Raw genomic sequence first — 23,939 nt, forward strand, 5'->3', positions numbered from 1 at the left:
TGAAAAAAACAAACAAACAGGTTTTCCTAATCTTAAAAATGTAGCTTTTCTAACTCCGTTAGTCATTTCCAGACGTGGGAGCAGTCAACATTGAACAGGCTAACTAAGCATGACGATGCTGTTCAAATGTGAGTGTAATGTTAGCACTTTAGTTTGTTTAAAAAAAAAAAAAAAAACAGGCTTCACTGCACATCTTATAAATTGAGCTGTTCCAACTATATATATATATATATATCCATCAGCTACACATAAGGGACTTGTAAGTTTGATCAAGTTTCTATTCAGCGTATATGCTAATCTAGCATGATGTTCAAATCAAAGTGTAACATTAGCACTTTCTTATCATGTTATCATGTTGGGCAAGTGCAGAGTTTGAGTGTATTTTAGTATAAGTTGAAGTGTTTATCATCTGACAAGCTTCTTGGAGACAAACACTGCCCTTTAGCATTAAAGCTACACACACCAAAACAGCGTGTTAGCATTAAGGCTACATTTTGAACAATACACTTTTGAGACCCATTTAAAAATACTACAGAATACTATAACAAAGGCCTTTGGGTGAAAGAAAAGGATCACAGTATTAATTGGTACCAGTGACAATTCTGCATTGGATTGTGTAGCTGATGTTGTAAATGTTGTCCGGCTTCCTCTTGAACGCTGCACAAGTGCACTTCATAGGCTGTGTGTGTGTGTGTGTGTGTTCCAGCATTAAGCTCTCACCAGAGCTGTGAGGCATAATCATGACACAATTAAGATAATTTAACAGTGATGGCTGGTGGCGAGAAAAGCAATTTTTCCGCCTTGTAATGGAGTGTGTCTGTCAGATGAAGATAACAGGTGATTGCAGTTAAATTGTCTCTGCTTCCGCCAGCTAGTCTTTGGAGAAGCATCCAGGGGCGGCCCTACAGGTGCCGCCACAGTACTTTCACACTTTACAAAATGAAAGCAACACTTAAGAGGTGCGTTTGTGTCTTAGGGCGCTTTTTTTGTCATCCTTCTGAGGCGTTGCATGTTGTTGGCGGCCATTCTGTGTGTTATCCGTGTCCAATGACCGCCTTCTAACACACAATACAGCATATGTACTAAACATGTACGGGAGAGTCGAAAAAGATTATTACTTCACGAATTATTACGAAAAAGACTTCTTACTTACCTAACCCAAATACAGAGACTTTTTTTAAATGATAAATTTTCCATTTTCCAAAAACAACACAATCTTTGGATATTATTTAAAAAGAAAATGGCAATAAATGAAGCTAACCTAATGGCATACAGTATAATAAGAAACACGATATACTGAACATTCATTAAAAGATTACGTACAGCGTCGTGTGACGTCATGTTACTGCAGTTCTACTTTTCACCACTGGGTGTCACTATGAATACATTCAATGCGTGCTCTGTCATTGTAAAAGGCACTTGAGAAACCTATTTGAAAAAAATGTAAGCCAAAAGCTGAGAACAGACCACTGAAAGGTGAAATGTTTGGTCAAAATTAATGTATATATTTCTCTCTCAATATATATTTATCATATATTTATACTGCCATTAAGCGCACTTTATCAAGCAGATATAATAGTATGCTGCAGTAGTTATACTTGATGTCTCATCCATGAGTTTGACTGAGTTGCTTCATTTTTTGACACAGAAAAAGGGTTTCTTTTGGATTGCATTTTCATATTTCATTCTGTGTGTGTGTGTGTGTGTGTAGGTCAATTTGGATTTGAGGAGGCTGCCAGACTGTGGAATCCTACGCCACGAGACTGTCAAGACTCAATCATGTGATGAGATGCAGCACATTCACATGACCACAATGTGCCTACACACACACACACACATAAAAGGCTTTGCTAGTTGAAATGTTACAAAACTTTCAGCCTTCCCTTAAAAAAAAAAAACATCCAATTTTCTTCCTGATTTGTCCTGCATGCAAGTTGAAATCCAGCAACCGCATTCATTTATGGTTTAAAAAAATGAAGTTAATTCAGTCAGCGTTTGCATGAAGTCGCAGTTGGAAGCGCTGCAGTACATGAGGTCATGCCAGACCTCAGATCAGCAAGCATCAAGCATTGATGAGGTGTGTAGCATTCCCCTATTAGGTTAATTCAATCATTCTGTGAGATAAATGTATTTAAAATGAGAACAAATTCTTAAAAAAAAGAAATAAATTGAGGTAACCTGTATCCTGGAACAGATTGTATTTGACCTTAGAGGTTCAACTACAAAAAGAATGTCCTACAGTCATGCATTCATATTGAAAAACAAGTGAAAATGTGGCGACTGTTGTGACTCATCATGACACCAAATAATATACTTTGGAGTACCCTACTAATTTGTTTACTTGTTACATTCCTGCCATTCATTTTCACAAAACATATTCTTGTAAACATCACCTGTAAAATCGACTATGAATTTTCATACGCTTAAGTAGTCCTTGAATGTAGTCTTTTTCTTGAGCGTATTGGCTCAAGCGGGTGTCAATCGACATCTGGGTGCCAAGTTTTGGTTGTATGCTCTTAGCCAATCGGATGCTTTTGGGGGCGGGGCGTAGACAACACCGGAAGACGGGTCCTACTAATTGACAGGGAATAAAGATCGAAGATAGATCGATTCAAATCTAGATAGAATATATTTCTCTTTGCTGCTAAGGAGGTTGTTTTGGTTGACTTTTAAAATGTTTACTAATGAGGTTAATGTAGAAAACTTGTTAATGAGCCAGACCCTGCCACCCTACCAAGCCTTGCCTTGCTGTAAGCTAGTATAGCTAGCTAACATACCCACGCATGCAGTTTCTGAGTAAATATACAAAATATTTGATAAACCTTGCTGTATGGACACTTTTAAGTATCTATTAGAGCTTTATGAATAGAAAGATTATTGACAGAGTGCTGTGGATGCTGGCAGGCTGGCATCATGGCGGACGGTGCGCAGCCCTGACAGCAGCAAGCAGGGATTTGCGAGGCGCTTCCATGGCGACATTGTGCGAACTCCAGCCTCCTCGCCCGGGCCGACAGCCCTTTAGTATTTGCTGTCAGACGGAGCATTGTCACTTTTAGTTCAGCCCGAGAATCTAGACAGTGGTTTTCCTGCTCCGTCGCTTCTGCGGGATTGAGGCCAAATCTTCACTGTGGGCGGCGATAAGCGTCTTATCTGCTGTTGGAGGAGGAGAGTGGAGCACAGCTCAAGTGAGTGTCACTCAGGTGAGAGTGTGGGCACCTTACTTGCGTACACATCACACACACACACACACACACACACACACACACACACACACACACACATGCACACTAGACATTCACTTGTGGCCCATTTGCTTTATGTACACTTCATAATTCAGGACATGGCTACCAGTGCGGGACAAAATATAATATTATAATATCATGTTATATCCCCAGTGATACACAAGCATCAGCTATCGTCTGATGTCCAAATATAGTGGAACCTGCTTATGTCGAACTTGACCTTTGTTAACTTGTCCTTTGCTAACCAAAACAGCAGCACCTACTGAGCCATGCCAACACCACCACAGTTAACATGCTAACTATCACCACAGTTTGTCCAATGCTGGTGTTTGATATTGATTAATAGTCATTGAAAAAATGTTCATCCCTTCCTTCATAGATGCGTACCTCAATATGTTAATAATATAAATGAGGGAATACTTGTATTTATATTTTATTTTTATGGCAATTATGTTCAATGTTTGCACCCACCCCCTCCCGTTTTTTTTAATGAAAAATGTGATATGAAAGCAAGAAAATGATACTAATAGTCATAATCAATAAACAAGCTGTTATGGCTTTTCAGTAAGGTGCAACTTGTTGCTTTGGGATGCACTCGACAGCCGACAACTCTGACTTTGGTGGACATTTTATTGGACTGTAGAGGGGGTCACATATTCCTATAATGTTTGTCCTTGCTGGCGTCCCATCAGTGATGGAGACAGGCGCGTCGCTGTCAGGTGGGAGCTCGCAAAGTCTGACCAGCAAAAAACTTCAGTGAACACGTTTGATCTTTTAACTTAGCGGCACCACAATGAGGAATAATGTGATTGAGGTCAGGCATTGATGTGCAAAGAACAGCTGGTATTGTTCCCCGCAAAGGCTGAGAGGCTAATACAAGCACTATTCAAACGCATCCCTTTTATGCGTGTCATTGCCGCAATATGTTGTTGTCACCAACGCTGCAAGGTCCCTCAAGTAAAAAATCAATCGGTGAATTGTGCGGCACTCCTTGTTTGAAGTCCATTGTGGCGTTATTCCCTGGCCAGGTAACACAAGAATGCTGCTTTTCTTCTCGCCGTGCCTGATCCACAATATTGGCAAATGGTCCTTAATTCACTTCAATGGCAGCTAACTCTGCAGCTTCAAGTCATTCACACTCTGTGAAATGAAAAGGATTCAATAGACGTGGATGATTTATTCAAAGAAAAGGCATCTAGAATTTGGAATGAGAAGCATGACTGTATTCTTTTGTGAAGGACGCCATATTTTCCATCACACAAAACCCAATCTATGGCTGCTCAATTCATTGTGTGCCCACAAAGGAGCGTCAATTGACAGATGGAAAAAAAAAAAGTTTGAATTCAAAGATTCGGATAGCAAGTTTGACTGGTTACTGGAGTTAACACAAAATCCGATTCATACCAGTGTTTCCCCACAGGACTGAAGTTGAGCTAATTTGCACCATTGGTCATGAGTAGGTCAGTCATGATAATTGATAAATCGATTCATCAAACGATTAAAGTCGATAATTTTGCCGCCTTGATAAATTCACATGTGCAGATATGCCGGTTTGTTTTCCTGGTCTCTGTATCACACAGGCTGGATGACAAGGGTTCTTGGACTCTGCATATTGGTTCTATAGTAGTGGAATGAACGGAGAGAGTGAGCCCTGTCAACCTGTTTGTCTACCAGTACGTGGAGGTGGGTCTACTGTTGAGTGGCTACACCAGGGGTGGGCAAACTTTTTGACTCGCGGGCCGCATTGATATAACAAAATTTCCGGGGGGGGGCAGACTATATATTTTACACGTAACAGTCCACCTGGTATTATTGTATCTGTAAAATTGTCATGCAATCTGCTATTATTATTTATTATTTTATATTTATATTTAAATATTTTAAAAATAATAAAATATTATAATAATTAAAATAAAATTAAAATAATAATTATTATTATGTAAAATATGCAAATATAACAATATTATAATATATAATTAATATAATAATTTGCATTAATATAATAAATATAATAATCATAATAGTTATAATAATATAATAATTATTATTTTAATTTTTATTATTATTATGTGCTTGTGTCTCTTTTTTCAGGAGCACTTTGTAAACAACAGACCATGTCAAACAACGAAATTGGTTGTTTGACATGGTTGACAAAAGGTTGGCTCAGGCCATGATGCCAGGTTGTATGTTGAGTTTAAATTAAATACTTTTGAAAGATTGGGCGGGCCGTATTCAAACACTTGGCGGGCCGGATGTGGCCCCCGGGCCGTAGTTTGCCCACCCCTGGGCTACACAGACACAGTGCTAGTAGTTTGCAAGTAAACGCTAATATGTTTCATATTCAGCATTGTTTTATATTTTTTTTGCTTATTTCCACTATTGGCAGTCCCAACAATAACAATGTAAATTGTCTCGACTTTGCTTGGCACTATAAACCTGCTTGAGCAACTTTTAGATGGCCCGTTCCCCGATCCCCGATCCCTTGATCAAAATATTTATCAGAATGCCTTTTTCTATTTTTCTATTTCAGCACAATCATTTATTTTGGATGCTTGAGTTGTTGTGACGTTTGATGGCGCAGGCTGTCAGGCCTCGTCTTGGATTAAGGGCAGCATCAGGCAGACATGTGTCCTTTCTGCTTTTGTGTCTTTTTTTTTTGGCCTTATCTGGGTGAAATATAATTTTTATCTCACTTCATTCAGAATGACAGTCCCTCAAAGTCTCTCCCCGCTGAGGGATATTCATTACTTTTTGTGGACCTGCCCGGGAAGGCCGTCAACTCATCTCTCGCCATATCTCATCTATTTCACTCTCTCAGAAAAGCCCTTATTTTTTTTCTTCCTGCTTTACTTTGCTATGACCTTCCTGCTTAAATTGCTTGGCTTGTGTTATTCACAGTTTGAGATTTCCTGGGAAGAATATTGCGCCACAGGATTTCCCGCACTCTTAGCTGCCCAATAACTTGTGACAGGAATTCTCAGAGCTGCTTGTGTGTATTTCCTCAGCTTAAGGTGGACGTGATGGCTGGCTGTACTCGCCATCCTAGATGGCTGCTTTTTAACCTCTTGCGTGTATAAGTGAACGCAGCAAAGAACTGTCATGGAAAACTACACAAAATATTGATCATGACATCATGTGCTGTGTGTGCTTGCTGGTGTGTTTTGGATCATTGTCCTGCTGCAGAACCTAAGATGGTTTTGGCTTGAGGTCATGAAAAGATGACCGGACATTCTTCTTCAGGAAAATTGGGGGTGGGTGGCAAAAACGAAGATCAGTTCCAGACATACTCTCGGACATCTCTGTGTGGAGTTTGCATGTTCTCCCCGTGCATGCGTGGGTTTTCAGGGCTCGACAATAACGTTGTACCGATGGCCCGGGGCAAGTTAAAACAAAATTGGGGCAAGTAAATCCAATCATTAATATTCCCGTCGGGCAAGTGCACTTTAGCATGCCGTACTGCCAAGAGTTTTTTTTAAAGCGCTTCTTGTTGGGTGTTGGTAAAACACGGACTGCGTAATTCCGGTGGTAATTTGCAAACCAATCCTTGCAAACCTTGAAATGGACCAATCAGAATCGTTTATTTAGACCGCGGTCCGTAATCCACAAGCCGCGTTTTACCCACACCCGTTCTTGTTCGCGATCAACCAATCAGCGATTGTTTTACTAGGAAAACATCTATCATGGCGTCCCTGCCAACATCGTCTAATTCTTCAACAACTTCTGAAGGAAAACACCAAAAAGTGATGAACCAGTGCCTCCTAAACAAGTATTTTATTAGCGGCAGCAAATCAAATGATGGCACAGGTGAGTGAATCACATTGCTGTGACAATTTGAAGTGGTCACAATGAAACACCACCCATTAGATCCAATACCAAGTGCTGATTTTGCACAAGCTACAAAACCTAGCGGTTTCATTTCTCTGTATTTTTCTCACCTTTGCTTCACAAATGATTGTTTGACCATTGAGCATTTTTTTCTGGATTCAAAACACTTTACTAGTACACAAATGTGTCTATTCAATAATGTTTCATTGTGGTGCACAACTTCTAAATATCACTGCTTACTACGACTACCATGTGTAAGGTAGCATGGCTTGCCATGTTAACATACATCTCCACACATTTTCAGACATTCCTCCAAATACAATGCATCAGTACTATTATCTGATGAATTATCAGCATATATTGATATATGATATCATTATGGCAGTCTTTTCATTTTACATGGGGCAAGTTCGGGCAAGTAGTTCTCACCTTAAGGATTCCCCATGGGCAAGTCATTTTTGTTTTTAACGTAGAGCCCTGGTTTTCTTTGGGTACTCCGGTTTCCTCCCACATTCCAAAAACATGCTAGGTTAAGTGGTGACTCCAAATTGTCCATAGGTATGAATGTGAGTGTGAGTTTTGGGAGAAAATGAATGAATGAGTCTCAGACAGTGGATGCCCTCCGCGAAGCCATCTTCACCACCTGGAGCAACATTCCCATTAGCCTGCAGGGAACACTGGCAAATAAACCGAATACAATTGGAATATTTGGGTCCATGTATACTTGGCTACTGTGGGAGACTGGACCCAATGGATGTGAAAATACATGTATTTAATGTATAGAGCAGCAACAAGCACGTACAATGTTAACATAAAATGCACCATCAAAACAAAGAAGCACACACCTGAAGTAAATGTAGACGGGGAACTAAAATAGCAGTGATAAAAGCCTGTTGTTCCGGCAAGGGATTACTTGGATGGGAAATATTGTCATTCATTCATTCATTCATTTTTTACCGCTTATTCCTCACGAGGGTCGCGGGGGGTGCTGGAGCCTATCCCAGCTGTCTTCGGGCGAGAGGCGGGGTACACCCTGGACAGCCGATCACAGGGCACATATAGACAAACAACCATTCACACTCGCATTCATACCTATGGACAATTTGGAGTCGCCAATTAACCTAGCATGTTTTTGGAATGTGGGAGGAAACCGGAGTACCCGGAGAAAACCCACGCATGCACGGGGAGAACATGCAAACTCCACACAGAGATGGCCGAGGGCGGGGACCGAACCCTGGTCTCCTAGCTGTGAGGTCTGCGCACTAACCACCAGACCGCCGTGCCGCCTGAAATATTGTCATATTGTTATCATTGTTATCATAAGGAAAACATGCTGGATTTCTATGTGCTGATGTTACCTCTCCACAAAGTTTCTTGGAAGTGGTTAAAGTAGTTTTTGCACAAAGAGTGAGAAAAGCAGTCACGTCAGGACTCGGTGAAAGTTAGGTTTTCGTACTGGGCGCTAAAGGAGCAAACGCACATGTTCAATATTGAAGTGGAGGTTGCGACCTGCCGGGTTGGCCCGTAATGACAGTCCAAAATACCTTAAAAGCCTCTTTTGTGGCTGCTTATCTCTTGTCTTGTCACCTCCACAGCCCGTGTATATAAAAGACACGTGCGCGTGCCTGATTCAAGTTTCCATCTATCAAAAGAGGCTTTCACGTGCACATGTCCCATAATGGTGTCTGCAAGTCTCCATTGTCATGCGCGGGACTGGTTGTCCATTTGCAGCGTCTCACGCGGGGATGGCTTTAATCTTTCTTCATTATTTCCCAATTTGGGATAAATGTGCTCATAATACCTCCCTCCTTCTCTAAATGAAACTCTTTGACTCCCACCTCGTCCTCCCCCTCGCCACACTTTTTTTGCTTTCATCTTGGGGACGGGCGCCTAGCGGTTCGTGCGTGGAGATGGCGGGGGGATAATTGGGTGGGTAAACACGGAGGTCATGGCGAGATCAGCGTCGGGGCTTGTTGGCGAGGCGCTCAGCCCGCCATCAATACGCATATTACCATATTTGTGTTATTCGCCGTAACAGCAAGACTTGACCCGCCGGGGCCTCTTCGACAAGCTGTCAATGTGAAGCTGCTTAACGGGACATCACGGGGTCACGCGCCGCTTGCTGTAGTGGCGTTTCTTGTACCACGATGACGTCTTGCTGTGTAATTTAATTTGACATCTGAGATGAAACGTTTCATTAAAGTGTGGCCGCTGTAATTCTGTTTGTGTCATTTGCCAAAAATGTCGGCGGGAAATAGGCCGCATGGAAGATTCCAGCCCAGCGGGATGTTGTGGTTTGTTACGAGCGAGAGCAAAACAACTTGATGCTCCACCGTGACAAAGGTCACTCACATGGCCATCCCTGTAAATGTTTACGACAAATTAAAGTAAAAAGATAAAAGTGATTGCCTTCCCGTGCCCAGAACTCTGATTCGGCCTTCTTTGGCTCACATTTACACTTGACAGTACACAGTATGAGCCACGTATACATGGACCCAAATATTCCAATTGCATTCGGTTTATTTGCTCAAACGGAAAGAATGTAACCTTTGTATACACCTCATTCCGAAGGGAAAAGTGCCAATCTGAATGAATATATAATCGGATTCACAGGTGTGGAATATTCCTTTCCCCAATCCGATAGAGCAGGGGTGCTCATTAAGTCGATCGCGAGCTACCGGTCGATCGCGGAGGTGGTACTGGTCGATCGCTGGTCGATCGCGGCGTGACATGAAAAAAATATCATCCCAGCATCAATGCCGTCACTTGATTGATATACAGGGCAGCCATTCAGATGACAACTGAATGTTGCCCTTCGGGCGACCAATCAAATCAAACAACGTCTCTAAGTGCAGCAGAACTTACGATGTCAGCCTATCATCCATCCCCGTTACTTGATTGACATACAGGACAACCAGTCAGATGACAACTGAATTTTGACCTTTAGGTCACCGCTCATGCGTAAACAACGATGCAAAGTGCTAAGCTAGTCGGCGAATTGCGAGATTTTAAGCCCTCGCTAAAGTTTATGGTCACTAAAATGAGCGAAGGAGCTGGACCAAGTAAAAAGGCAAAAAACATATCACTTCCATACGGATATGGAATATTATACGGATATTGTGATACGGATATTATCCATGACTGATAAACATTTGGAAGTGTGCTTGAGGCTGGCTATCAGCAGCTACTGTCCGGACTATGCATCCCTGGCTGGTTCAATTCAGTGCAAGTCATCAAAGTAAACTCAGGTAATTACAAAAAATGTTCATAGTTAATTATGTGTGTTTTGCAATATTGGCTCATTTGGTTATATAAGGTACATCAACATACATTGTACGTACAAATAATCCTCAATACATTTGAAAATAAATAGATGTTTTGCATTTTTGTAGTGGGTAGATCATTTTGACTCGGTCATTTTAAAAGTAGCTCGCATGCTGAAAAAGTGTGAGCACCCCTGCGATAGAGGTATCTTGTACCCGCTCAAACGGAAAGTTGTCAGGGTGCGTTCTTCTTCTATTGTTTATTGCCGGTTGGAAAGCAGATTTCGTGTGCATTACCGCCATCTGTGGAACAGAATCTAAACACGTCTATACTTTATTCATAAGTCCAGTGTTATTAAAAAATATATACATATATATTAGCAAAATTGAATTTGATCTTTTCCTGTTTAAATTCATCCCGGGTGCGTTCTTTCAGCGCATGCTCAGATATGAGGTAACACGCAGCTCGAGGCGCTCTTCAGTTTTAAAAATGGCGCATGTAGACAAGAGATTGGAATATTCCTTTCCATGTATACCATTGTTTTCGGAAAGTTCATTTGGAAAGAATCCATTCGGAAAGAGAAAAACTTCTCATGTAAACATAGCTATGGTGGCCTTTAATGGTCAGAAATATGACTTCTGGGTTGGGGTGCACCGATTCCAATTTTCTGGCCTATCTTTACAAAACCTGAGCTTCCGATTAAGATTATGGCTGCTACCGTTTTGTTCTAAATAACGGACAACATTCCGTGAAACAATACAAACTTGCAAAGAGGGAGTTCTCACACATACAAATGTAAAGTTTAGAAATGATATCAGTTCCTATTTTTCACATTTAAAAAATGAACAGAACTTGCACAACAGGTTACACTGTAGACCTCATTTGAGTCTATTCCCGTAAATAAATTGCACAGCAACTGATCATCTAGTGCAGGGGTGGGCAAACTACGGCCCGGGGGCCACATGCGGCCCACCAAGCTTTTGAATCCGGCCCGCCAGTTGCTTTCCAAGTATTTCAACTTTAAACATACAAACTGGCAACATGACTTGCAGGTTGGATGTCTTATTTAGTAATAAAAAAACAACAACAAAGCTGTAAAATATAAAATAAAATGAAAATAAAATTCAAAATAACTCAAGGAATATTATAAGCATAAAATAGTGTGTGTGTGTGTGTGTTAAATATATGTTCTGGCCCTCCGGACAATTTTGTTAACTCAATGCGGCCCACGAGTCAAAAGATTTGCCCACCCCTGATCTAGTGTCTTGGACTTCACTGGACATCATTTTCCTTGTAATGGCTCTGCTCTTTTCACTGCTAAGCCCGCCGGCTCTGGATTGCTAGATGTCAGGCTCGTGGAGCAAAAGGGAGACATTGGCTGTAAATGTTGGCAGTAAAATGTACTTTCATTATCTTCTAAGTAGCTTCACGCTACTTTTTGCATATACTGTACATTCCTGCATGGCCTTCCGATTCTTTGACTTCTGTTAGTACACTATTGTTTTTTTCCTTCCTTTGGATAGGTTGGACTGGCTGTGACCCATGTTCTTTCTTCTGATTGTTTTTCCATCTTCTCTCACAATTACTATTTTTTACAATTACTTTCATCCACAGGCTATCTGGTTTTCATGTCATTTTCACCTCTAAATTCAGTTTGCACATGCAAAACCCATCCTACTTCGTCTGAAACTGCAAATTCAGTGACATTTATTGATTGAATAAGCAATGGAATTGGACACATATGTCACTCACATGTTCCAATACCTTTGATGACATGAAAAATGTGGTGGGTTCAAACAAAAGGTGCCGTACGGTATGACATGACAAGACACATTTGATTATTTTCATTTTCACTTTGTATTGTTTTACCAGCAAACTTATATTGAAAGACGTCAAGCTGCAAAGTGCACATTTGGGTATACAAATATTGTATAATTGTAATAATAATTTCTAATAATTATTCATAATACATAGAATAGAATAGAATAGAATAGAATAGAATAGAATAGAATAGAATAATAATTTTAACTTGATTTGACATCCAAAGAATCTTTCTTTAAAAGTGAACAATTACATTTAGCAGATTACAAAAGATTAAGATGACATTTTTGATTAAATAAAAATACTTTTTCTCAGGAATATATTTTAATCAGTAACAATATTAATATAATAATTAATTCATAGAACAAGTTACAAAGGAGGGTTACAAAAATACAATTAATCATTAAAATAATAATGATAAATTGTATATAATAATATATTACAATAAAATAGCTGTCTTTTTGTCATTTTGCGGTCCACATAAAATGCCATGCCGGTCTGAATCTTCCCGTCTGGGTCTTGTGTTTGACACCTTGTTCTAATACCTGAAAATAAAAGCTGAAATGTTGCTCTCTGATCTCAGAAATAAAAGAATTGCCCTCACTGTTCCAAGTGGTTAGTTTTGTCGAAACAAATGTTGACAATAATATTGTTTATGTTTGATGACGATGATATCCTGGTACTGTATGATGAAGAATATGGTGGCCACAGCCCATTCAGTGCTGCTTGCAGCTTTACGCGCAGTCCACCAAGGACAAATATAGCCCCCCCAATTGTGGTCAAATTCCTCAAAGGACGGAAGTCCTCACCCCTGCAGGGCATTGTAGCGAGCTAGCCAAATTTGGACACAATTGCGGGAACAACCAGTTGTCCCTTGCCACTTTGCGTTCAAACATTGCTCCCTCACTCAGTCACAGGCGTTCAAAAAATAATGAATGTTTGACGATCAAGTTATATGTAGTATTATTGACTGGCCAGTAATGTTACATTGATACAGTATTATAGTATTGATACAGTATTATCCTACATTACATTACGTACCTTAACTTGGACTGGAATCAGAAATGGTTGCAGAGTCCTCCTATTCTGTGTGGAAGTGGTACAGTTTTTGCTCCTTCCTTTGCCTTTTCCCCCCACTCATTTTCAAGCCCTTTCTTAAGTTTATAATAAATAAATTTGAGTCTAAATGTTTCGCTCTGTAGCTTGCTATTTCATCATATCAACTGTATTTAGATGGTCATAAACAGGTTTTCTATTCTCTAACGATTCCATTTATTGATATTAAATCATACTTCACACAAATTCACTTATCACGGTTGGGTCTGAAACCGATAAACTGTCATAAATGAGGGATGCTGGCTAGATAGCACAGAAGCTAATTAGTTGATGGAGTCCATGCTCGTTGAAGTCAAAAGCATCATTTTGCCGTCATGAATATGCAAACAGGGCTCATTAAAGGATGAATTCACTTGCACAAACAGTGTTAATGTTTTAGCATGTCACGTTTTCAGTGACGACTTGTACTTAAGACACCAACGCCCTATCCTAAATAAAAGAGAATGAGAAGTGACGGCAGGCAGGCAGAAGGAACGAGGAGGAACTGTTTGGAATTAAGCATTCATTGAAGAAAAGGGAAGGAAAAAAAAAAAACACAGGGAATGTGACTTTCCGGGTCCTAATCTTTCGCTGGGAGCGCCGCACCAGCTAAGCCGCGCGTCTGCGATGACAGGTCCCCCACCTGGACAAGCTTGGACAATGTCTGCGCTGTGTCTCATTTCTTGTGGGAACAGTGGCGCACAGGCGGCTAATCACGCGCGGAACCAAAGGCACCTGCCCTATCTGCCTCTACATTTGCCGGGGAATCTGGAAAAGAGGCTAAAGCTCACTTTCATGCTTGTCTTTTATTCACGGTGAGTGCTTATCGAAGCCGAGCCGTTGCCGCTGCCCCATCTTCCCTCCTACAAGCTCCGAGGATGCTTGACGTAAGTACAGCCAATCTGGGTAAATAGGAATCTCTCCTTGCTGTCACTGCTGCCATATTATGCCCCTGAGGGAACATTCTCTTCATAATATCATAAGCTGCTTAGCGGTGTGCTTCTATTTAAGGCATACATATTAATAGCTATAAGGAAATCATATTTCAACTGTTCTCTCGCAATCACTCTCTTTGCTCTTTGCTGTTCTACTCCCTATAAGAAGCTGCTAATAACTCCAAGGCCCTCACACTGGACCATCTAATCCCCCTTTTGGGTGATAACGGCTCGCCTTGGTGGGGTGGGGTGGAACGGGGGGGTCTTCAGATCACAGGACAAGGTGCTGCAGCAAAGGTTTAGTCCCCCTCCCACGCATCCCCCAACCCCCATCACACCCTTTTTTCCTTCCAGTCGTTGTGATCCATGTGTCGTCTTGTCCTTAGGCCTCAACATTGCACTGTGGACACTACACTGTATTTATTAAAAAAAACATAACTGCAAAACAGGCCCATTTGTATGCATTCATCGAGAAATCACAACTGTAAATGTTCATATTACATATACCATTGTGTTCATCATCAAAACAAAGGAGCTGCAGCTACAGAAATACCGTCATGAATGATAAAAATACATCATGTCAATCCGGAAAACGGTACAGTGCGATTTATATCTTTGGTATGTCTGGGAAAAGAGTAGAAAGAAGCAGAGCTTATTTAATCTGTGTCTATTACTCACAATCTTGCATGTGTGGACACAGTAGTGATCATTTTTGCAATATTTCCTGACATTTTTAATTCGATCAAGAGAGAATGAATAAATAAATCAAAGAAATAAAGGTCACATAAAATGGACAGATAAGAAAAAAATGAATGTAAATAAAATAAATTTTGAAAGTATTAAAATAAGAATCATTAGTTAATAATGACTGAAAGTGTGAATTGTGTTGTGTGAATTAAACCATAACTTTAATATCAAATTAAATAATAGACAGACATGCATGTTAGAGATGAATTAAATAGTTAATTTAATTAATGAAATACTTCATTTGATGATTCAATTAATTATATTTTGACCCTTTTTTTCCATGCCAAAAAATTATTGGCCTAAATACACACAACACAAAAAAGGAGTTCAATATTATTTTCTTTAATTCCCTTCACCAGAAACCTCTAGCAGCAAATTCTGGCTTTTCAAATATAATATTTTCCACCCCCCAAACCCCAAAAGATATTAGATATTAGATATTAGATATTTGCTCATACAATTCAGGCCCAAATAATGTTGACATCAACTCCTATTCCTGCTATTTTGACAGTGTTGTATTTGATGCTCTTAGAATGAACACGATTAGAAACAGGAGTGGAAACGTTCATTTCGTGGGCGCAAACATTTTTTGCGTGAAAAAATCTTTGGATGAGATGTCATCATCCTTCACAGCCCAGGGAGGACTATGCGGTACCGCTGTTGTCCAGCAGGGGGTGCTGCCTCACAAGGCCTTGCATGAACAGGGAGGGGGAGCTGTGAAGCCGCCTTGGCTCTATTGCTGGGGCTGCAGCTCCCTGAGCCCAGATGAGTGCTTCAATTGTGGGGATATTTCCCTCTAAGCCTGTGCTTGACAGCAACACAGTGCACTTATTTAAAGCAATTTCAAACATGTCTTGTCTGACAAGTTTTAAATCCTGCTTAACACCCCGTAACAGCCACGAGTTTACTGTCAGAATTAAAGAAGAGCCTCCTCAAAAGGGAGAGGGGAGGGGGGGGCGAATGATCACTTTCACTTTGTTCGCCGCTCTTGTTTATAGAGGACATGGCAGCCATGTTTACCTGGGGATGAATATATTATTACCACACTGTGTTTCCATGTGGGGGAGCAGGGGGGGGGCTCTTTAAAAGTTCACCATTGCTGCTGTTGCAATTAAATCCTAATTCTCTTTTCTTGAAAATGATTTTTTATTATGCAGTAGATTCATGCTTTGAGTAGAAATTACATTTTGGGACCACCAGCCAATTGTGAAAAACCGACAGTAATTGATGCGGACATTTTTTTTTTGACCCACGGTTTGCTCTTAAACCTCCCGCTAGCTTGCCGTTGATCTTATCAGTCAACTTTGGATTAGTCATTTACCAGAACCTCTCCTTTTCTCTCTTCGATTGCCATTGCTCACTCACTACACAATCAATGTTTGATCCCTAAATGTGCCTCACACACTTAAAAATTCAAGTGGAAATTGTTAGGCCCTATGATGTCCGTGTTGACGGAATCGCAGAATTGGCGATTGAATCTTACAAACATAGACATAATCGGAATGAAATGCTTCCAATATTGAATTTGATGACAATTTATTCACTGACTCTCAAACACACTTGTCCATTACCCTCACTATATTGCGTTTTTTCAAAAAATTATTCATAAATGGTCGCTGTTTCCGTTTGGGAGTATGGACTATTGCAAATTGTACATATTTGCACCCACAAATTAAGCATAAAAAAGCCATTAAGATGAGCATTCAACTTGCGGATGCAGTACTCTACATTGGTCACTAGATGTCACTAAAAGAGACAAGCATCAGACTTGATCGCCGGAACAACAGGCCTTTATTGCAGGTTTAAATGATCAAGCACCATAATCATAACATAATAATAACACTGGTTACTGTTGCAGCCATCGCCCACAACAAGCTAAAACTCACCTCTGAGTCTGCCACCCATTATACTATCCCACAAGGTCAACTTTCTCTGATCATATCTACTATATAATAAGAGTAAGTGTAATGATGACTATAGGGGTGTTATTTCATGTCTAGAGGACTCTAATAATGTTTTTAAAAAATGTATTTTGAAGATTGTAAACACGTTTTCAATGTCATAGCTATGAAAATATTTCATTTATAAAGAAGGAATACTTTCACAAATTCACTAATCGCGGCCTCAGGTCTGGAACCAATTATCTGCGATAAATAAGGGATTGCTGCAAAAAATTTAAATGGAAAAAAATAATATAATTTTGAAAAAAATAACATGTATTTGGGAACAATTTTTAACAGATTTTCATTGAGGCCTAAAATAGTTTTGGAACGATAATGCAAGGAACTGGAGTCACAGTGTAGACTTTAGCCTGGTTGTCAGGGTAGCGCTAGCAGGCTGGAGGAGTTTTTCTTAGCTGCGCCTACAGTACCGACTTATCGTCATGGCAAGATTTGAGGTCCGTATTGACCGTTGAAGCTTGTGCTTCCGTAGCCAAACAAACCTTTGCACCTAGGATGCATTCAAGGACTTACCGAAGAAAGTGTGCACATGATCAGTGAAGCGTAAAGACATAAATGAGTAAAAATTGTACAGGGGAAAAACATTTTACCATCATATGGTGAATGAGAAATGTGGGAAAGAAAAAAGTATCAAAAATCCACAAATATGCCAGGCAGCAAATGTGCGGGGCTCCACAGGATATGATATTGTGCTTCTTCATTTTATTGGCATGAATGTGGGCCTGCCTGTGCAGCGCCTCATGCCGTGTCGACCTGCACTGATGGACTTCCCTGCTTGGATTCTTCATCCGTTATCACAGCCCCCGAAAGCAAAGAAAGAAAAAAAAAAAAAAAAACAACAAACCAGCAAATGTAACAATCTCGGCCCTGTCCTCCTTGTGATTGCATGTTAGCCCGTGCGGCGATAAGCGCTGCAGTACGTGTTGTTGCAGTGTGAAAGACACCCTTTATCGGCTCATACCTCGGCCTCGTGCTTAGTCTAGTCAGCTGGAGAAATATGACGGGAATCTGATATGGAAACGGCTCCCATCTTGCCATCAGCCAGAGCGAGCGAGCGAGCGCAGGCCTCGCTGTTTATGCTCAGCGGGCCGGGCGTTCTCGGGAGGGGGGGGTGAAACATGTCAACAGTGTCACAGGAAGCAAGAGGTGTCGTCTCACCCAAACAAGACAACACTGCGGCGAGCGAATGAGCAGGGCGGCGTAGAATCAACACGCGCGGATGTTTTTTGTGTTGACTTACAGTTGTGTGTCACCGCTAGCTTTGCTCTTTTAATCAGCTTTTTCACGGCAGCCATGTTGACATAGTGAAACAGGAACTAGTAGGACACACACACTTAGCAGGATCACACAACAAATACCACTAAGGAGGTTACTGCTGTTTACATCTGGAATTTGCTACCACAAAACTACTTAAATACTTGTTACAAATGCATGCAATTACAATTATTTTATTCTTTTTTATTCCACACGCATCATCTTTTAGCTAGCCGTGTTATCCACAATCAGCTTTTTCACGGCAGCCATGTTGACATAGCGAAACAGGAACTAGGAGGACACACACACTTAGCAGGATCACACAACAAATACCACTAAGGAGGTTACTACTGTATACATCTGGGAGTTTGCTACCACAAAACTACTTAAATACTTGTTACAAATGCAGGCAATTACAATTATTTTATTCTTTTTTATTCCACACGCATCATCTCTTAGCTAGCCGTGTTATCCACAATCAAGCTAACGCCTGCTAGCTTCCATTCACGCTCTGGAAGAGGAGATTCTACCAACTTTCACCAGCGTTTATCACTATTTCAACCTGTTTCAGTCAGAAGGGGATTGTTCAGTGTTTGTAATGATTTTGTGCCACGATTGAGCGGTCTGAGAGTACTTCCACACATTAACTTCCTTCTCCTCACGGTGACAGCATTTCATTTATCGTATGTATCCGCTGGGGCACGATGTCATCAACGTGGCGTGTTTACGTTTTATCATTTATAGCATCATAAAATATATCACCCAGTCCTATTTTATTTTTATTTTTGTGGAATTAATGCATGCAGGTGCAATAATCCCAAACACAGGCTACTGCTGCACCGGTAACCCATGCTAAGCTAAACTCAACATCACTTCCTGTACGCCCCTCCCAGTCAGCTCCCCTAGCGCGGCAATACATTTACTATTTACTTTTACTATTTACTATTTAACTATCATGCTCATTTTTGACCCTTTATCTTGCGATGTGGACTCCTATAGAGCAGCGACACACAATAACCCCCACACAAAACTTTCTAGATCTTCCAGAATGTGCACCTATCTTTTTTAATATATTCCACCCATGGCCTGCCTCCGAGCACGCCCACTCCACTGTGATTGGTCACACTCCCAAGCGCTCTTAAGTACTGTACTTACTACTTCAGCTACTGCTGAAACCCACTTCTAATTTTGTGGGTATTGGAGTTGATAAAATAAACGAATAAACCCTTTGGTGAGATACTTGAAAAGTGGTTCGGAGCTGCTGGTAGCTCATAAGCTACTGGCTGGAGTGGGTGGCTTCTCCTAGCCAATGCTGTGGTGCTGGACGCACAGCAGCACAGTGTGTCCGACATTAATGCACCTTTCCCGGTGACAGCGCGCTGCTTCTGGCTTTGCAGATATTTCACGCTGTGGTTCATCTTGTCCTTTGTGAAATACCGTTGACAGATGAAAATATATTTATCTTGCTGGGAATCACCAACTCCAACCACTTCCGCCTGAGCTTGCCTCGTAGAAAGATTTCCTCGGAGCCATAGCTACCAACCGTAAACAGAGTGAAGCAGAGCTGTGTTCAGGGTGTATCTGGCCTACAGTGCATGCATGTGATGTCACAGAGAGCCATTGTCAGAAAAAACTCTCTGAAACCGAGTGTTCAGAGCCATCAAACTTCTTTCAGGGCTGACTTCCAAATGCGTAAACGTCATTATCTGAAACGTTGGCATTGTTTAACATGAGAATACACTACATTTTTAGGTCAGAAAAGTGGAAAAAGCATAATAGGTCCTGTAGGAGCTATTTATTGGTGTGTTCCTAGGTTTCTGATATCTGTTGATTTATTTTTTGTTGTTGTTGTTTTGTTTGGATTACTTGATAATATTTTCTTGTTATTTATATATTTGTTTATCTATCATATTTTGTTGGGGTTAATTAGTAGTTAATTTCATTGGATAACACCCTGGGCACCTGCAATATATTTAGGTAGGCAGTGCTCACAGGACCAGCATGCACCGGGGTGGGCCTATGGTTTTTGTACCAGCGCAAGAGAGGCAACAGGAAAAGGCCCTCGTTCCTTTTTTGTTTGTTTGCTTGCTTGGTAATAAAAGGAAAGAAGAAGAAACGGAACAAGATTGTTTGGACAATGACTCTTTTGCCTGCGTAAAACAAAACCCATGGTGCATCAGTGGCCTTTTGATTATAAGTTACGTTTATTATTTTAGTGAAGGACAAATAGCCACTACAGGTCCCCTTTAAGTGGCTGATTTATTTTTATGTCTACTATATTGGGTAATATGGGTGTATGAATAGAATAAGTTATTTTTTGCAGAGAGAGCTCTAATAATGTTAGAATTGCATTTAGAAGGTTGTAAACAGGTTTTCTATGTGCAAACTAAAATATTCCATTTATAAAGAAGGAATCCTACATTTGAGGAAATTGACATTGGGTCTGGAATCAGGGATTCCGTGTATAGGAAACACTTTCCAATCCATGAGGAATCTTGGCCTTGTTTCTTCGTCTTTTGTTCAGCTGTTGTCAGACACCTATAATGGCCGTGACGGCTGCCTTAAGGACTGGAAGGGAACAAAATCGACCACTATTTACAACGCCAAAGACACAAGAAGATGTTATGGCGGTACGGTGAACTTCCAGAATGCGTATATCAGCACTATGTGATGAGTGCTCAAACGTCTTGTCTTCTGCTGGTCTTCCCTTCTTCCTGTTTCTCTCCTGGTCTAACACAGGTAAGGTAAGGGGAGGTCTTATTTGCTAACACCATCTTGCTTGGAAGCCGCGCAGGGGGCGATCAGGGATCCGGGTGTTTGGTGGCTGGATAAAGCAGATGCTATCTGAGCTAAATGAGGGAAGCTTCACACAGTATAATGAAGGCCGGCCGCATGGCTTCACAGCTGATGTGTATCTGACAAAGGCTTGGTAAATACTGTTTATCTGCAGATAGACGCATCCCCCGCGAGCACTGGGGGCCCACATGAGGGCCTCTGAGCTATCCGTGCCATCAATTTTATTCTTCTTTGCTTTTTATCTCGGAAAAATGTGAGACATTGCATTCCAACGCACACATCAGAATAGATACACAAGAAGAAGAAGTCAGTTTGACTTCTCGTCATGTCTTGGCTTCACGTCAGTGTAGGCGGGAGACTTGTAGTTGTTTGCCGTAACTTTCCCTCGTCTACTGCATCATTCATGCAATGTGTGCTTGCTAACACGCTTGGAAACATCCCAGCGCCTCCCACCAAGTTGCAAATGTGAAACTTTGGAAGCAACTTCACATTTTGTGGAGTCCAAAAGTCAAAACCAGCTGTTTCATGGATTATGTAGACTCAAAACATAAGCAGAAAACCCCTTAGAACCGGGGTGTGCAAAGTTTTGTTATGGACAGCAGCACAGCAAAAATGGAAAAATTTGAAGTAACTTTGCAATAATAAGTTGAAGAAGCTGAAGAAAGTTAAATTCGAAGAGAGTAACCTCATAATACAAGGAAAAATAATAATTTTAATATCATAAAGTAACAATATTCAAGAAATACATATATTGTACAAAATATTGTTTTTAGTTGTATTAGGAAAAACAAACAGAGCAAAGAATAAAGTTGTTCTTTTTGGAAAATTTGGTTCAATTTAAAATGTTTAAAATTTGAAAAAATGAAAAAAATTACAATAAAAAAATCAAAGAAAATTTTCATTGAAAATTGTATTCCAATGGGGGCGGCACGGCCTCACAGCTAGGAGACCAGGGTTCAATTCCACCCTCGGCCATCTCTGTGTGGAGTTTGCATGTTCTCCCCGTGCATGCGTGGGTTTTCTCCGGGTACTCCGGTTTCCTCCCACATTCCAAAAACATGCTAGGTTAATTGGCGACTCCAAATTGTCCATAGGTATGAATGTGAGTGTGAATGGTTGTTTGTCTATATGTGCCCTGTGATTGGCTGGCGACCAGTCCAGGGTGTACCCCGCCTCTCGCTCGAAGACATCTGGGATAGGCTCCAGCACCACTCGCGACCCTCGTGAGGAAAAGCGGTAGAAAATGAATGAATGAATGTATTCTAATGAGAGTTTGGAATATCCTTGTAATTAAAAAAATATATTTTAGTAGCATAGAGTTGACATTTTAAAGGAAAAATCTGTTTAAAAAGTTGTAATATTAAAAACAAACAAAATAAAATTGTCATTTTTTGGACAATTTATAATAATGTTGTGGGAATAAAGTCAAAATATTATGGGAATAAAGTCATAATTACGAAGAAAATGTACAAGAGGAAAGTTGAAATAGTTGGAAAAACAGAAATGGAAAAATATGTCATTTTATGAGAATAAAGTGAAACTATTAAGAGAAAAAAAATGTTGTCATGAAGAAAAAGTAGTCGCAATTTTATCAGAATAAACTGTAATATTATGAGGAAGAATTCTGACAGTTTAATAGCAAAGAGTTAAAATATTAAAGAATATAAGAAAAAAAGTCATTGTTGGAAATTATTTTGGGGAAAACGTTATGATAGTATTATGGGAATAAAATCTATATTACAAGAAGTACATTTTCAAAGATTATTTCGGAAGAAAGTTTTAATATTTGGAAAAAATTAAATAGACAACAACAATAAGAGTGGAGAAAGTGTATGCTGACCTTGCTAACCTTGTGGGAACTTTTCTGTTCCCGTGGCCAAATCAAGGTACATAAATACATGCTTGGATGAGTTTGGTGTGGAAGAGCGTCATGTGACCCCTGACCTCACCCTTGGACAAAAACTCCCACAGAAAGTTTTTCCAGAAGCTGCACAGACTCCACACTTTCTTCACTTTTCATTTCCCGCAGGCGTCTCGATAGTTTAGCTGGACCAATGTTTGTTATGTAAGAGAGCAAAGAGCCCGTCACCCAGCACCGACCTGTTCCCGTCCCAGCGTGGAGTCCCGACTGAAGGCGAGCAGAAGCAAAGCGACGTGGAAGTGACAGGCGTAAATATGAAGTCAACCCGACCGATCCCTGTCAGAGCCGCTGGCAGCGCTTCTGAGCAAGACGGGCCTGGGCCGGTGCAGGTGCCGAGATTGTTTGCCGCTGTCCTGTCACTGCAATTGAGCTATTTTCCACCCAGGGAAGGTGGGGGGAAAATAGTGTCAACTGGATGTGAAGCTTCTATTATCGGCGATCTGCGGCGGGCTTCCATAAGCAGCTTGTTTGTAAGCTGCAGGCCAGCCAGCCATGAAGAGAATATAATTGCAGCCAATCTCCAGGTAGCACGGTGCAGCCCAGACATTGAAAGACCTGCAAAACGCTCACAATGGAGTCACCGGCCTTCCTGATAAACATCTGCATGGTCAATGACGCACTGCTCACTTCCTAACTCAGTCTGAACACCAGGGACAAACTGAAATAACCCAAAATATTATATTGTATTGTATCATACTGGACTGTACCATATCATATCGACCTGTATCATAATATCAGAAACCACATATAGTCGGTGGGTAGACAAATTATTGTTTTCAGATTAAAATGAACAAAGCATTATTAGAGCCCTGTAGACATGACAAAACACTACCATAGTCACATTTATATTCTTTTTATTTACAACATATAGCAGGGTCTTGAGACACATGCTAACTCGCAAACTAGGGAGCTAGCGACCTAAACGGTAGCTTTCAAGTTATTTCCTTTAAACTTAAAAAGCCAAAAACTTACCACTTCCACACGGATAGGGAGGATAACTATTAACCCTTGTATTATGTTGCGGGTCAATTTGACCCGTTTCAGTTAAGGTTAACAAGGTTAACTAGCATGATTTGTT

The sequence above is a fragment of the Doryrhamphus excisus genome, chromosome 5, assembly GCF_030265055.1.
Source record: "Doryrhamphus excisus isolate RoL2022-K1 chromosome 5, RoL_Dexc_1.0, whole genome shotgun sequence".
Taxonomy (NCBI): Eukaryota; Metazoa; Chordata; class Actinopteri; order Syngnathiformes; family Syngnathidae; genus Doryrhamphus; species Doryrhamphus excisus.